The following is a 17,671-nucleotide window of genomic DNA, read 5'->3' as shown; positions in this document are numbered from 1 at the left end:
ATTTCCCAGGAAAGAATGCTGGAGTGGGTTGCCATTTCTTTCTCCAGGGGATCTTCTCGACCCAGGGATTGAACCCACATCTCCTGCATTGGCAGGTGGATTCTTTACCATTGAGCCACCAGGGAAGCCCACTACAGTGGAGTTACATCCCAATAAATCAAACAAATTTTCAATAAATTGAAAATATTGTAAGTTGAAAATGGCTTTAATATACCTAAATTACAGAACATCATAGCTTGACCATCTAGCTTAAGCATGCTTAGAGACTTGGCCTACAGTTGGATAAAATCATTTAACACAAAGCCTATTCAATAATACATTGTTAATATCTCATATAACAATGAATACTGTATTGAAAGTGAAAAACAATAGTTGTCTGGGCACAGAATGATTGTCACCCTGAGATCCTGGGCTGAGTGGGAGCTGTGACTACCACAGCTCAGTATTAGGAAGAGTATCAGACCACATCACACTCACCAGGGGAAAGATCAAACTTCAAAATGAATGTTTTCACTGAATACACTACTGTAAAGTCGAAAAATCCTAAGTCAACCCACTGTAAGTCAGGGGTCATTTATTATCCTATCACTGTGTCTTTATAGAGTTTCTAAGACTGTCCTGAGTTAACGGCCACCCTGGAAAGGACTGTGCTGCCATCTCCCCACCCTCCCCTATGTTGGCTTTCTGTTCTCTTTTATCATCAGGATTTTGGCTGCTTTGTCTTATTTAGTAGTTGTCACTAAAGAATCAGAAAATGCCAGGGTCCAGCTCCGGTGGATCCAGGGAATTCAAAGCGGGGATGGAGTCAGTGAGGAGAGACTTATTTATTAGAGATATAAAGAGAGATTAGGAAACAATAGTGTAGTAGGAAAATTAGTGGAGAAAAGATGCTGAATAACTTGGTTTACACGGAGAACCAATAAAACTCTGAGACAAGGAGTTTGCACTTATCTACCTAGGCCACTGGCACCTGCTTGAATAGCGGAGGGTGCCCCGCCTTGGGCTCCCTCTCGTGTGGGTCTTAGAAGCCAGGGCAAATAAGTATACACGGTGAGCCTCCACACTCCAGATGGGAATTCAGCCAGAGAAGTGAGAAAAGAATGACATGGGGGAGACAAGCATCGGTGCCAGACCCACAACTTTATTTTCAAAAGCAGCTTATATACCCCAAGTTGTACATAAAGAAATAATGGAATATGCAGAGTTATGCAGGGGCAGCAGTCCTGACCCTTATTGAGACCAGGCTTTCTTTTTGCATACCTTCTCGTATACAAAAGGACTTAGGTGGTTTTACATCATCTTCTGGCCAAGGGGCCTGTTAACATTTTTATGGCTCTTTTCCTAGATAAATGTCTATCAACCAGAAAACTCTTTTTCCCTTGAAGTGTTTTTTCTTTAATCTGCATCACCCTCAAAGTACTAAATAAAGTTACATTCCTGTAGAACAAAGGTGCAGTGGGTTATAACAAAGAAAGTACTTAACTCAAAGATCTAATGTTGCTAATGCCAGGGCTACTACCTGTTTTTTCTGCATACCAACTATATCAACAAATAAAAGATATGAAAATTTGGCAGCAAGTATTGGCTCAACAAATGAAACCCTTAATCAGTCCCATTCTAAATGATTTTGACTCCTCAGAAGCCCCTACATTCCTAGGATGTTTTAAGCTTCCTGTGCTTCTCGCAGTCAGGAGGCCTTATGCAGCTGTAAGAGTCTGGCAGGCAGGCTAGAAAGCCATCAGAGGGGTTTTTGGATTGAAACACTCTTATTATGCCCAGGAGACTTATTATCTAAAAACTGAAAATCAACTTTTTCCAGAAAAAGGTGGTGGGGGGACAGCCCCCTGTTAATGTCAGAAGAGTAGGTGGAAAGCATAACACAGTAAAGCAGGCAGACTCTGGCTTTGGGGCAGATGCACGAGCAGATCCAGTGAGGCTCCCTTAAGGCCCGACTCGCCTTTGCCTGTTGGGCCCCTTAACCTCATGACCTTTGCCACGGGCGGGACACCTCGTGCTGGCTCCCGGCAAGGACACAATAAGAAAACTCAAGTATTACATAAATACAAACGGCTATCATAGAACTGCACTTCTCTGGTGGCTCAGACAGTAAAGTGTCTGTCTACAATGCGGGAGACCCGGGTTCGATCCCTGGGTCAGGAAGATCCCCTGGAGAAGGAAATGGCAATCCACTCCAGTACTATTGCCTGGAAAATCCCATGGACAGAGGAGCCTGGTAGGCTACAGTCCATGGGGTCGCAAAGAGCTGGGCATAACTGAGCAACGTTCCTTCCTATCATAGAACTGAGTATTGCTGCTGCCCTCAGGGCATAAATGTGCCCTCCAGACATTGTTCCATTATCTTCTGTGTTCCAGTGCTGCTGATGACAAGTTCAATTCTATTTTGATTCTTAACTCTTTTCTTGGAAACTATGTCTTCCTCAAGTTTTGCTCAAGTTTTGCTACAATGTTGCAGTTTGGGCACACTGGTATTTGGGTGTGCCTTTAGCGTAGAAATTCAGGTCCTTCAGTCCTGAGAAATTTCTTGACTCATTACTTTCAATTTTTTCTTTTCTGTTTAATACATTTCTTCTTTTCTTTGGAATTTCTATTCTTCAGCTACTCGATGTCTCAGGAAATCTTCCCAGGCTCTGCTCTTACGTTTCTTTCTTTATGTTCTGTTGTCTTGGAAAGTTACTCTACTCTGTCTTTCATTCCTTCTTTCAATTTTGTTGTCACATTTTTAACTTCTGTGAACTCTTTTTGTTCTTTGAATATCTTCTGTCTTTTTCATCTTTAGTTTTCAATAGTATCTCTTTATGTGTTTCATGCCTTCATTAACTTTCTTATCTCTCAGAGGACATTAATGATAACCACTTTTGAAGTTTTGTTCTTTTAACTAGGACAATATGCCTACACATTCATGAAATATAGAGAAACTTCTCTCTCTTGGCTGTTTTATCCAGGTCACTATCTTGGAGCAGTTGTTATTCAATTTATTGGTATCTCTTTACCCTTGTGAAAATTATTGCAGATTCAATGAGATTTTTGTAAGAATAAGGAGTGGAAGAGAAAAGATAAATTGTTTCAGCAGAAGACTAGACTCAAGAGGAGTCCAGCCCAATGCAAGAACAGAAGGTATGGATGAACTGTAGAGTACAGGTTGAAAATGACAGAAAATTGAAAAGATTAGCACAAACTCCATGTTGCCAGATCCTGCCATATAGTTACAGAACTAAGATCTCAGGAAGAATCATGCAAAAGTTTTACCTGGGGAGCAATATAATTTTAAAATAGCCTTTTTGTAAATCCCTTCTGCTTGCAGTCTGGAAATGGAATAGAAAAGGAACAAGTCTGGAAACAGTAAGATTAGACTGGGGGCTCCTGAAGCAGTCCAAGGAAAGCATAACATGGCCTTGAATAGAGAAACTGACAAGAGGGTTGAAGAGAAGTGAAAAGGTTTGTGAAGTATTCAGAATATGGAATCATCACAAGTGTGTGGCAGATTAGATGGAGGGAGAAGGCAAGTGAGACAATGAGATGAGTCAAGAATATCCTCCATATTTTTGCTTTGAGCAAGTCAATAAATTATAAGTTTTCACTGAAACATGAAAAGAACACGTTTAAGAGTAGCTATTTATTTGTACACAAAGTTGTTCATTATGTGAAAATATCTGAGTCAAATTATTTTGGATTCCAAATCTCTATTATTACTTAATAAAAATAATAAATATGTATTAAACTCTTATTCAAGCCCTGTTTTATACTCTCTCTGTATACAAACACACACACACATTCATTTATTCCTCATAAAATCCTTATAAATTAAGGACTATTAATATTCCTATTTTATGCTTCTTTAAAAGAGGCACAGACTGGTTAAGTAGACTTCCCAAGGACTCACAGCTCAGTGTTGGTGCAGGGGTGAGAAGAATCTGACTCTGGATGGCGGTGATAACCACTAAACTGCACTGTTCAGTAGTATGTACACATGTGTGTTTTCTTAACAGATCTTACGTGTGCAGGCTAGCTCGCTTCAGTCATGTCCAGTTCTATGTGCCAGGCTCCTCTGTCCATGGGATTCTCCAGGAGAATACTGTTTAGACCTTCACAACCTCCTTCATATCATAACACTCACAAAAATGTGAAGATGCTAATATGGCACCTGAGGATATGAGGCTGCCTGCAGGTTAATAGATATATGGGTCGGAGCTCAAGACAATTTCGAGATGCATGAAACTCTGGAGCATCATGACTGCTACCTTTCTGAAAGAACCAATATGCACGTTGCAAAGGCTCAGAATGAATGATGGAATTTGGGCAAAGAAGTGGAGAAATAAATAAGTATGTGTTGGCATGTACAAGTATAAGATACTTTCACTTAAGGTAAACCTAAACATTTTTGGGCAGGGAAAGAGAAAATAAATAGCTGAAGGGATGATGTAGGAAGAACACTTGTTATGATCTTCTCTTCCATTTTGAATTTTGGTTGGTGAGAAAATAAGACTTATCCTCATATGTAAACACAAAATTCACACTTTGACAGGTTAGTGGGTTATAAAGAGCAGAGGATACCATTCTGTTTAATTATACTACGAACATGGGCTCTTCTGCTATTTTATGTCCTCTGACTGTATGGTCAAGCATAATGGCTTATTTTACACAATGTGAATCACTTACTTTAAAAACAATTCATCAAACTGTATAGTGTAATTTCTTATAATGTTTGTTATGCTCATATTTATATGTTAATCCTAATAATCAAAGTTGAACAACCTCAGAGATTCCACAAATTGGATCACAGTGTGGGAAAACCTTATCATCTAGAAAAAAAATTTGACATCAACAGTTTTGTTCCAAACTATTTGGCAAAATTTTATGACCAAACCAATACCAGAGAGCTCCTCCTGCTTCTCTAGGGAAAAAAGTTCAGGATGGAAGGCAGATTCAACTGTTAAATGTTAGGGTATAAATGATGCATCCAGAGAGGAAGAAGAAGTTGTAGCCTAGAAGCAGGTCTCTGAGGACATTGCAACATCATCCCATGTCTGGGGTCATCTTGTCCTCAGATCTCAAGGACATTTTTCTCAGTGAGCTGAATTGAAGTCTAAGCTTCTCAAGGGGATTGAGCATAAAATCATAGAAACTAAAGATGATTTTATTCAATCTCTTCATTTTACAGCCACAAGAAAAAAGTGCTCAAGGAGGTTGAATAAATAGCCTGAACCAGTTGCAAAGCTAGACTAGAATGTAGATCTCTGCATTAAATCTTACTTTATGAACTCACCATGGGACAGAGTAGATAGGAAGGGTGATGCCACAGGTTGATTCAAATATCTATGATTCCAGGGTCTAATAATTCAGGACATTTGATCCACAAGTTTAAAAAATGGTCCTTAAGAAAAGATTCTATTGTCAAATAAGTCTGATAATTGAATGAATTAACCAGAGGCAAACAGACTTTTGTGTTATGTTGGTAAGTAGGTTAGTTGGTTTTTACTGCAGGAGTACTTAGTGCCTTTATATCTGAATTGATCTTTAAGGGAACATTTTAAAAATATGTTTCAGAGACGGAGGGAAAGATGGCAGAGGAATAGGACAGGAAGACCACTTTCTCCCTCACAAATTCCTCAAAAGAACATTTCAATGCTGAGCAAACTTCACAAAATAACTTCTGTAGGCTGGCAGAGGACATCAGGCAACCAGAAAAGCAGACCATTGTCTTCAAAAACAGATTTTTAATCTTTGCTCTTAGGTGTTTGTTGCCAATTTTGTACATTTAAAAACCCAAACTTCACTACCCCAGTTTACCTGAGAGCAAGATTACTGGCTTGACCACTCTCTCCTCCTCTGGACTCTCCTTTTTCTCCACCAGGTGGCCTCTGTCTCTTTCCCCCCCATCTCTCCTCTAACCAACTCTGTGAATCTCTGTGTGTTCCAGACGGTGGGGAACACCTAAGGAACAGGTTACTGGCAGGATTTGTCTCTCTCCTACTCATTCCTCTCTCTGATCCTCCTGGTCACCTCTGTCTACTTCCTCCCTCTCCTCTTCCCCGTATAACTCTGTAAATACCTCTGAGCGGTCCAGACTATAGAGCGCACATAAGGAAGTGACTACTGGCTAGCTTGCTCTCTTCTCTTTTGATCTCACCGCATCTCATTCCAGTTACCTCTAACTACCTCCTCCATCTTCTCTTCTCCTTATAACCCAGTGAACCTCTCTGAGTGTCCCTCAATGTGGAGAAACTTTTCATCTTTAACCTAGATGTTTTATCATCGGTGCTGTATAGATGGAGAAGTCTAGAGGCTACTGTAAAAATAAAACTGAAAACCAGAAGCAGGAGGCTTAAATCCAAAGCCTGAAAACATTAGAGAACTCTTGAATTCAGGGAACATTAAGCAATAGGAGCCCATCTAATGCCTTCATACCTACACCAAAACCAAGCTCCACCCAAGGGCCAACAAGTTCCAAAACAAGACATACCACGCAAATTCTCCAGCAACACAGGAACACTCCCCTGAGCTTCAATATACAGGCAGCTCAAAATTATCCCCAAACCTTTGATGTCTCGTAACCCATTACGGGTTACTCCACTGCACTGCAGAGAGAAGAAACCCAGCTCCACCCACCAAAACTCCAACACAAGCCTCCCTAACCAGGAAACCTTGACAAGCCACTGATAGAACCCCACCCAAAGTGAGGAAGCTCCATAATAAAGAGAATTCCACAAATTACCAGAATATAAAAAGGCCACCCCAAATGCAGCAATATAACCAAGATGAAGAGACAGAGGAATACACAGCAGGTAAAGGAACAGGAGAGTTGCCCACCAATCCAAACAAAAGAGGAAGAAGTAGGGAACCTACCGGAGAAGGAATTCCGAATATTGATAGTGAAAATGATCCAAAATCTTGAAATCAAAATGGAATCGCAGATAAATAGGCTAGAGACAAGGATTGAGAAGATGCAAGAAAGGTTTAACAAGGACCTAGAAGAAATAAAAAAGAGTCAAAATATAATGAATAATGCAATAAATGAGATCAGAAACACTCTGGAGGCAACAATTAGTAGAATAACGGAGGCAGAAGATAGGATTAGTGAAATAGAAGATAGAATGGTAGAAATAAATGAATCAGAGAGGAAACAAGAAAAACGAATTAAAAGAAATGAGGACAATCTCAGAGACCTCCAGGACAATATGAAACGCTCCAACATTCGAATTATAGGAGTGCCAGAAGAAGAAGACAGAAAGAAAGATCATGAGAAAATCCTTGAGGAGATAATAGTTGAAAACTTCCCTAAAATGGGGAAGGAAATAATCACCCAAGTCCAAGAAACACAGAGAGTTCCAAATAGGATAAACCCAAGGCGAAACACCCCAAGACACATATTAATCAAATTAACAAAGATCAAACACAAAGAACAAATATTAAAAGCAGCAAGGGAAAAACAACAAATAACACACAAGGGGATTCCCATAAGGATAACAGCTGATCTTTCAATAGAAACTCTTCAGGCCAGGAGGGAATGGCAAGACATACTTAAAGTGATGAAAGACAATAACCTACAGCCCAGATTACTGTACCCAGCAAGGATCTCATTCAAATACGAAGGAGAAATCAAAAGCTTTACAGACAAGCAAAAGCTGAGAGAATTCAGCACCACCAAACCAGCTCTCCAACAAATTCTAAAGGATATTCTCTAGACAGGAAACATGAAAGGGTGTATAAACCCGAACCCAAAACAATAAAGTAAATGGTAACGGGATCATACTTATCAATAATTACCTTAAACGTAAATGGGTTGAACGCCCCAACCAAAAAGACAAAGACTGGCCGAATGGATACAAAAACAAGACCCCTCTATATGCTGCTTACAAGAGACCCACCTCAAAACAAGGGACACATACAGACTGAAAGTGAAGGGCTGGAAAAGATATACCACGCAAATAGAGACCAAAAGAAAGCAGGAGTGGCAATACTCATATCCGATAAAATAGACTTTAAAACAAAGGCTGTGAAAAGAGACAAAGAAGGCCACTACATAATGATCAAAGGAACAATCCAAGAAGAAGACATAACAATTATAAATATATATGCACCCAATATAGGAGCACCGCAATATGTAAGACAAATGCTAACAAGTATGAAAGGGGAAATCAACAATAACACAATAATAGCGGGAGACTTTAATACCCCACTCACACCTATGGACAGATCAACTAAACAGAAAATTAACAAAGAAACGCAAACTTTAAACGATACATTAGATCAGTTAGACCTAATTGATATCTATAGGACATTTCACCCCAAAACAATGAATTTCACCTTTTTTTCAAATGCTCATGGAACCTTCTCCAGGATAGATCACATCCTGGGCCATAAATCTAAACTTGATAAATTCAAAAAAATCGAAATCATTCCAAGCATCTTTTCTGACCATAATGCATTAAGATTAGATCTCAATTACAGGAGAAAAACTATTAAAAATTCCAACATATGGAGGTTGAACAACACACTTCTGAATAACCAACAAATCACGGAAGAAATCAAAAAAGAAATCAAAATATGCATAGAAACTAATGAAAATGAAAACACAACAACCCAAAACCTGTGGGACACTATAAAAGCAGTGCTAAGAGGAAAGTTCATAGCAATACAGGCATACCTCAAGAAACAAGAAAAAAGTCAAATAAATAGCCTAACTCTGCAACTAAAGCAACTAGAAAAGGAAGAGTTGGAGAACCCCAGAGTTAGTAGAAGGAAAGAAATCTTAAAAACTAGGGCAGAAATAAATGCAAAAGAAACAAAAGAGACCATAGCAAAAATCAACAAAGCCAAAAGCTGGTTCTTTGAAAGGATAAATAAAATTGACAAACCATTAGCCAGACTCATCAAGAAGCAAAGAGAGAAAAATCAAATCAATAAAATTAGAAATGAAAATGGAGAGATCACAACAGACAACCCAGAAATACAAAGGATCATAAGAGACTACTATCAGCAGTTGTATGCCAATAAAATGGACAACGTGGAAGAAATGGACAAATTCTTAGAAAAGTACAATTTTCCAAAACTGAACCAGGAAGAAATAGAAAATCTTAACAGACCCATCACAAGCACGGAAATTGAAACGGTAATCAGAAATCTTCCAGCAAACAAAAGCCCAGGTCCAGACGGATTCACAGCTGAATTCTACCAAAAATTTCGAGAAGAGCTAACACCTATCCTCCTCAAACTCTTCCAGAAATTGCAGAGGAAGGTAAACTTCCAAACTCATTCTATGAGGCCACCATCACCCTAATACCAAAACCTGACAAAGATGTCACAAAAAAAGAAAACTACAGGCCAATATCACTGATGAACATAGATGCAAAAATCCTCAACAAAATTCTAGCAATCAGAATCCAACAACACATTAAAAAGATCATACACCATGACCAAGTGGGCTTTATCCCAGGGATGCAAGGATTCTTCAATATCCACAAATCAATCAATGTAATGCACCACATTAACAAATTGAAAAATAAAAACCATATGATTATCTCAATAGATGCAGAGAAGGCCTTTGACAAAATTCAACATCCATTTATGATTAAAACTCTCCAGAAAGCAGGAATAGAAGGAACATACCTCAACATAATAAAAGCTATATATGACAAACCCACAGTAAACATTATCCTCAATGGTGAAAAATTGAAAGCATTTCCCTAAAGTCAGGAACAAGACAAGCGTGTCCACTTTCACCGCTACTATTCAACATAGTTCTGGAAGTTTTGGCCACAGCAATCAGAACAGAAAAAGAAATAAAAGGAATCCAAATTGGAAAAGAAGAAGTAAAACTCTCACTATTTGCAGATGACATGATCCTCTACATGGAAAACCCTAAAGACTCCACCAGAAAATTACTAGAGATCATCAATGAATATAGTAAAGTTGCAGGATATAAAATCAACACACAGAAATCCCTTGCATTCCTATACACAAATAATGAGAAAGTAGAAAAAGAAATGAAGGAAACAATTCCATTCACCATTGCAACGAAAAGAATAAAATACTTAGGAATATATCTACCTAAAGAAACTAAAGACCTATATATAGAAAACTATAAAACACTGATGAAAGAAATCAAAGAGGACACTAATAGATGGAGAAATATACCATGTTCATGGATTGGAAGAATCAATATAGTGAAAATGAGTATACTACCCAAAGCAATTTACAAATTCAATGCAATCCCTGTCAAGCTACCAGCCACATTTTTCACAGAACTAGAACAAATAATTTCAAGATTTGTATGGAAATACAAAAACCTCGAATAGCCAAAGCAATCTTGAGAAAGAAGAATGGAACTGGAGGAATCAACTTGCCTGACTTCAGGCTCTACTACAAAGCCACAGTCATCAAGACAGTATGGTACTGGCACAAAGACAGACACATAGATCAATGGAACAAAATAGAAAGCCCAGAGATAAATCCACACACATATGGACACCTTATCTTTGACAAAGGAGGCAAGAATATACAATGGAGTAAAGACAATCTCTTTAACAAGTGGTGCTGGGAAAACTGGTCAACCACTTGTAAAAGAATGAAACTAGATCACTTTCTAACACCGCACACAAAAATAAACTCAAAATGGATTAAAGATCTAAATGTAAGACCAGAAACTATAAAACTCCTAGAGGAGAACATAGGCAAAACACTCTCAGACATAAATCACAGCAGGATCCTCTATGATCCACCTCCCAGAATTCTGGAAATAAAAGCAAAAATAAACAAATGGGATCTAATTAAAATTAAAAGCTTCTGCACAACAAAGGAAAATATAAGCAAGGTGAAAAGACAGCCTTCTGAATGGGAGAAAATAATAGCAAATGAAGCAACTGACAAACAACTAGTCTCAAAAATATACAAGCAACTTATACAGCTCAATTCCAGGAAAATAAATGACCCAATCAAAAAATGGGCCAAAGAACTAAATAGACATTTCTCCAAAGAAGACATACGGATGGCTAACAAACACATGAAAAGATGTTCAACATCACTCATTATTAGAGAAATGCAAATCAAAACCACAATGAGGTACCACTTCACACCAGTCAGAATGGCTGCGATCCAAAAATCTGCAAGCAATAAATGCTGGAGAGGGTGTGAAGAAAAGGGAACCCTCCTACACTGTTGGTGGGAATGCAAACTAGTACAGCCACTATGGAAAACAGTGTGGAGATTCCTTAAAAAATTGCAAATAGAACTACCTTATGACCCAGCAATCCCACTGCTGGGCATACACACTGAGGAAACCAGAATTGAAAGAGACACATGTACCCCAATGTTCATCGCAGCACTGTTTATAATAGCCAGGACATGGAAACAACCTAGATGTCCATCAGCAGATGAATAGATAAGAAAGCTGTGGTACATATACACAATGGAGTATTACTCAGCCATTAAAAAGAATTCATTTGAATCAGTCCTGATGAGATGGATGAAACTGGAGCCAATTATACAGAGTGAAGTAAGCCAGAAAGAAAAACACCAATACAGTATACTAACACATATATATGGAATTTAGGAAGATGGCAATGACGACCCTGTATGCAAGACAGGGAAAAAGACACAGATGTGTATAATGGACTTTTGGACTCAGAGGGAGAGGGAGAGGGTGGGATGATTTGGGAGAATGGGAATTCTAACATGTATACTATCATGTAAGAATTGAATCACCAGTCCATGTCTGACGTAGGGTGCAGCATGTTTGGGGCTGGTGCATGGGGATGACCCAGAGAGATGTTGTGGGGAGGGAGGTGGGAGGGGGGGTTCATGTTTGGGAACGCATGTAAGAATTAAAGATTTTAAAATTTAAAGAAAAAAAAAGTAAGAAGAATTAATAGTACAACTGGTTGAAACTAGTAAGACTTCATTCACCAATATAATAATGTAACTCTTCTATTTTAAAATGAGTATCCTTCTTCAGATATTAAATTACCCACTTCTGAGGCTTCATAAAATTTTTGACTATTGTAAAAAATAAAATAAAAAAAATAAAAATAAAAATAATATGTTTCAAATTAATGTACTATAGAGCACCATTTTCATGGAACATCTATTATCTTACTTCCATGGAGAAATATTAGCTTATAAAGTTCAGAAAGCTTCATCATGACTTTCAAGTTTTTTATAATAGGAATATAAACAACTTTTTAAGTCTATACATATTTCAGACTCTTCATGAAATTCATGACTTCCTTTATTTGTTCACATTGCTCTCTCTTTCATCTCCACTGTGGAACTTTATAAGCCGTCTTCATAGAATTATCTCTAATCCTTTCTGTTAGAGTTCACTTACATTTCCTTTTTGTCATTCACCAAGCCTTTCTTTAATTTGATAAACCTCTGGAAAGTGCCTACTGTGTGCCAGGTACTATTCTGGGAACTGAGGATACAACTGTGAACAAAATAAAAATTACTGCCCCATGGAGCTTACGTTCTCCTGAGATGCAGAGGTGAGGAAAGAGAAAATTGTTTAAATTAATAAGCATACCTATAACAACATTTTGTGTCTAATATAGTATTTTTATGATACCTTAGGGTGTTTACACATTTGTCTCCACTTAAAGGACTTGTTGAGATTTGTGCCATACTAGTCAGCTCGGGCTGTCATAATGAAATACCATAGAGAAGATGGCTTTAATAATAGAAAATTCTTTCTTATAGTTCTGGAGGCCAGAAGTCCAAGATCATGGTGCAGGCAAGGCGGGTTTCACTGCGAGGCCTCCTCTCTGGGCTGGTGGCAGCCACTGTCTCCCAGTGTGCCACTTCCTCACATGCTCCAGACAAGAGAGAGCTCTCTTCTCTCTCCCTCTTTCTATGAAAACACTAGTCCAATCATGGGGCCCCACTCCAATGGCCTCATCGAAACCTAGTTACCTCCCAAAGGCCCTACCTCCAAGTACCATCACATTGTGTGTGTGTTGGAGGAGGGGGTGGGCTTCAACATACAAAGTGGGGAGGGGGCAAAGACATGCAGCCTACAACTACAGTGCTTCTTAGTGGTTTTCATATCTTTCAGAGCTCAGCAGGCTCTTCCCATCTAACAGGCTTTAATAAATATGTCTGAATTAATGCTTCAGAAAGGACTGTCTTACAGCATTCGGAGCAGGCATTAGTAGGACTGCCCCAGGGAAAGAGGAGCAAGGTTGCCAGAGATTATCTGTGCATGTGGCTTTCTTCTGAGGGGAGGGCAGAAGAACATGGCCATCTTCATGGTAGGTTTGCCAGGCATCATGCATGTTTCTCTTTCTTCCTTTATTGACTTCATAGTTGATTGTTTAGATGCTAGTCATATTTGATACTTTGCAACTCCATGGACCCTAGCCTGCCAGGCTCCTCTGTCCATGGGATTTCCCAGGGAAGAATACTGGAGTGGGTTGCCATTTCCTTCTCCAGGGGATCTTCCCAACCCAAGGATCAATCCCTGGTGTCCTGCATTGTAGGCAGATTCTTTACTGTCTGAGCCACCAGGGATGCCCTTTTCATCCAACTTTTGCAAATAAATTACAAACATTTGCCAGTTAGAGCTGTTTTCCAAATTTAAATGACATCCTGTATTTTTATTTGCTAAATATACAACTTTACCTTTTGGGTATGTAAAAGTGATTGAAATCTTCATTTCTATATTACTTTTTCACATAAGAACACAAGTCTCAGTGAAAGCCAACAAAATCATTGTCTGCTTAGGCACTTGTATACACACAAACTTTAATGGAAAAGAAGCTGCCTCTCTCCTTCACATAGGAACAATGAGTATTCTTTGGTTAAATGGGAAGAATACAGATAACTTTTATTACATAACTGGCACACCAACTAGCTGGCATATCAACAACAGAAGTTTCTTCCCCAACACTTTAAGAACAGGAAGGACATCCTCTATAAACCTTGCAAATACAGTATGATCACTCCCTGTTTACTCAACCAGCATCCATTAAGCATGTGAGGCAGGCCTGGCTCTCCCCAGGTGCCAAGAGTATAAAAATGAGCATGGCAATTGAGATAACCTACTGTTTGCTTATTTTTCCACTTGATTATCTATTCATTTACTTAGTTATAAAATATCTTTTTCAGACTTGACCCAAAAGTGCTTAAAACAACATTTGACATAGAGTCAGTCAGTCAGTTCAGTCTCTCAGTCGTATCCGACTCTTTGCGACCCCATGAATCGCAGCACGCCAGGCCTCCCTGTCCATCACCAACTCCCAGAGTTCACTCAGACTCATCTCCATCGAGTCGGTGATGCCTTCCAGCCATCTCATCCTCGGTCGTCCCCTTCTCCTCCTGCTCCCAATCCCTCCCAACATCAGAGTCTTTTCCAGTGAGTCAACTCTTCGCATCAGGTGGCCAAAGTACTGGAGCTTCAGCTTTAGCATCATTCCTTCCAAAGAAATCCCAGGGCTGATCTCCTTCAGAATGGACTGGTTGGATCTCCTTGTAGTCCAAGGGACTCTCAAGAGTCTTCTCTAACACCACAGTTCAAAAGCATCAATTCTTTGGCGTTCAGCTTTCTTCACAGTCCAACTCTCACATCCATACATGACCACAGGAAGAACCATAGCCTTGACTAGACGGACCTTAGTCAGCAAAGTAATGTCTCTGCTTTTCAATATGCTGTCTAGGTTGGTCATAACTTTTCTTCCAAGGAGTAAGTGTCTTTTAATCTTATGGCTGCAGTCACCATCTGCAGTGATTTTAGAGCCCCCCAAAAATAAAGTCTGACACTGTTTCTACTGTTTTCCCATCTATTTCCCATGAAGTGATGGGACCAGATGCCATGATCTTTGTTTTCTGAATGTTGAGCTTTAAGCCCACTTTTTCACTCTCCTCTTTCACTTTCATCAAGAGGCTCTTTAGTTCCTCTTCACTTTCTACCATAAGGGTGGTATCATCTGCATATCTGAGGTTATTGATATTTCTCCCAGCAATCTTGATTCCAGCTTGTGCTTCTTCTAGCCCAGTGTTTCTGATGATGCTGAGTACTACACACCAAAAAATACATTCAAAAATAAGTGAAGAATATACAACTCTAATGTCTAATTAGACTGAAAATTTCTAAGAAAGAAAATAAGATTACATGCTAGAAGAAATGGCAAGGGACTATATATACCTGGATATAATTATATATAATTTAAATCTTATGTGCATTATAAAAATCCACCCACAAAATTAAAGGGGAACCAGAAGGAGAAAACACACGCAATTTTTATTAAATAAAAACAGTTAATACTCTTTGCAGATAAAAGACTTTCATAAACACTAAGAAAAAGGTAAATATTTTCATTCAAATGATGCCAAAGGACATAAAGCATACATTAAGAGCTCAAAGTAACTTTCCTTCTTCTTTCCAGCTTTGTCTCAGACAAAAGTAATGTTATTTCAGAAAATAAAAATCCACAAGAAATAGTAAAAGAAGGGATCATCAAGAGGAAGGGAAAAGACCTCAAATAATTTAAGGGCAGAAAATATAGCCAGGCAACTGGAAGTGGAAAAAAGAAAACTTTCTAAGGAGCAGGAAAGGGGCAAGCTCTCTCACAAGAGGTCATAGTGTCAGGACCCTCCCAGGCACCCCTCTTAGGGCTGCTGCTGCTGCCATAAAATTTCCAAGTCATGAAGATGGATGTCATGGAAAGGCCCACATTTTAAATTTGAGAAAGTCAGTGGAGCAAACTTGGACACTGGAACCAGGTAAACTTGAATTAGACTCCTTCCCCACAAAGCACCTCAGCTACACTGATGTTAAAAGCTGTGTCACCTCTCTGGAGTCTCAGTTACCTCCCCTGTAAGGTAAGGGACGGAGGAGCCTGTCTCTCTGAGTCGCTGCAAGTGCTGCAGAGTCTCTAAATGCCACTGATGAGAGGAATGATTCTCAAGTGACATCTGTCTCCCTCTTACGTCTGAGTTGATATGTTATCATAAATAATATGAGGTCAAACAGCAGATTAATTAAAATGGAATATTTGGTTAAACAAAAGTGCATGCTGTGTTTGAACACAGCAGTTCCCAAAGTGAAATATTATTCCTGAAGGAAGTTTCTTGAAAAGGCCATCTTCAGCCAAATAAGTCAGAGAAATGATATGGACTCTTTCCCCACTTACAGATTTGCACCGTATTAAAAAGATTTTCACCTATTAAATGTATTTCTGTGTCACATAGTAAAGCAACATATTCAATTTTGCTTAATCTGGCAACTTCCAGTTCTCCAAATGCTTAATTATGAAATAAGAGAGGCTTTTGTTTTGCTAACTCTTTAAAAAGTCTCATAAAACTAATTTTCAGTAGAACGTATTTTCAGAAAAGCCACACTTCACCGATTCAAGCTTTATACTTGTTAGAAAATATAGTTCTTTTTTCCTTTTTGAAACATATACAATATTAGCATGATATTAACAAGTCTTATTTAATATTCATTCATATCCTCAGTGTATACATTTGAGGCATTCACTAAAGTCTGGAAATTGAGGATATAAGAGGCAAGTCCTGATCTCACAGAAATGAAAGGCCAGCACTGTTAACAGCAACACTAGTGTTATGATGAAGATGTACAAAATCCAAGGAGGATGTTCAAAAGATGGAAGGCAAGTCCTAATTATAAGACCACTAGAAAACTTCAAGATCATTTATTAAAAATAATGTATATTCTATCATTTTAAAATTTTGTTGTGTTCTTATATCAGGGCATATAAAAACACTTCATTTCTTTAAAACTGATCTATTCAAAGTTCCAAGGTAATAAGGTAGGGGAAAAGATAAATTTGCATAATAGATTTGGACGGTTTTATTCTATTCTTTTGAAGCCAGCAAGAATTCCTTCAGACTGCTTCTTAATCATGCCCATTTCTCACCCATAATAAAGGAATGCAAAGGAGGAGAGGGGAGAGCTCTAATCTATCTCCTTTCAGAGGCATCATTCAAGTATTTATCTCTTTCTCAGAACTTGTGAGTTTTCGTGACCCCTCAGCCCATCAGCTAGGCTAAGCTTTTCAATGTAGGAAAGTGAGGATGTCGGATAAGGTGTTGTGTCCTCTGGATAGAGAAGATGGGAAAACTGCAAGAAGTCTCGTGCAAATGTGTGCATTCAATTCTTTAGCCAATGAGTTATCACAAAACTTCATTTAGCTGATTATGAGTAAATATCCTATTCACCTAGCTGTCAAGACACTGATTTTCAGTGTTAGGGAGATATTCCTGAACTTATTCCATTTTTAATGAATGGACTACTATCCCCTTGCTCACTCACATAGAATAGGACACTGAAACAGAAGTTGCACATCTTCAGACACTTCGGAAATAAAAGATTTATTTGACATGGTCTTGGCTTCCTCTTTGTACAAAGTTAAAATGAATTCCACATGCAAAAAAGAAAATAAAACTATCTCATGAGAATTGAGTTCAGGGAAGATTGTCAGAGAATGCAGTGATGAACACACAGGGTATTTTACAACTTTAGTTGATGACCATTTGTTTTATCACATATAAATGGGACTTTTCTAAATAATTAATTCAAAGTGTTCCATCAGTTTTGATATGCTTCTCCATATAGACATGTCTGTTAATTAGATCAAGTTTTCCCTACTCTGCATTCTTTTTATCAACTGTGTTGCTTTTCCTTTGTAAGAAATATCTC

The sequence above is a fragment of the Ovis aries genome, chromosome 19 (assembly GCF_016772045.2).
Source record: "Ovis aries strain OAR_USU_Benz2616 breed Rambouillet chromosome 19, ARS-UI_Ramb_v3.0, whole genome shotgun sequence".
NCBI lineage: Eukaryota > Metazoa > Chordata > Mammalia > Artiodactyla > Bovidae > Ovis > Ovis aries.
The sequence above is the reverse complement of the archived record's forward strand: the minus strand, read 5'-3'. Positions refer to the sequence as shown.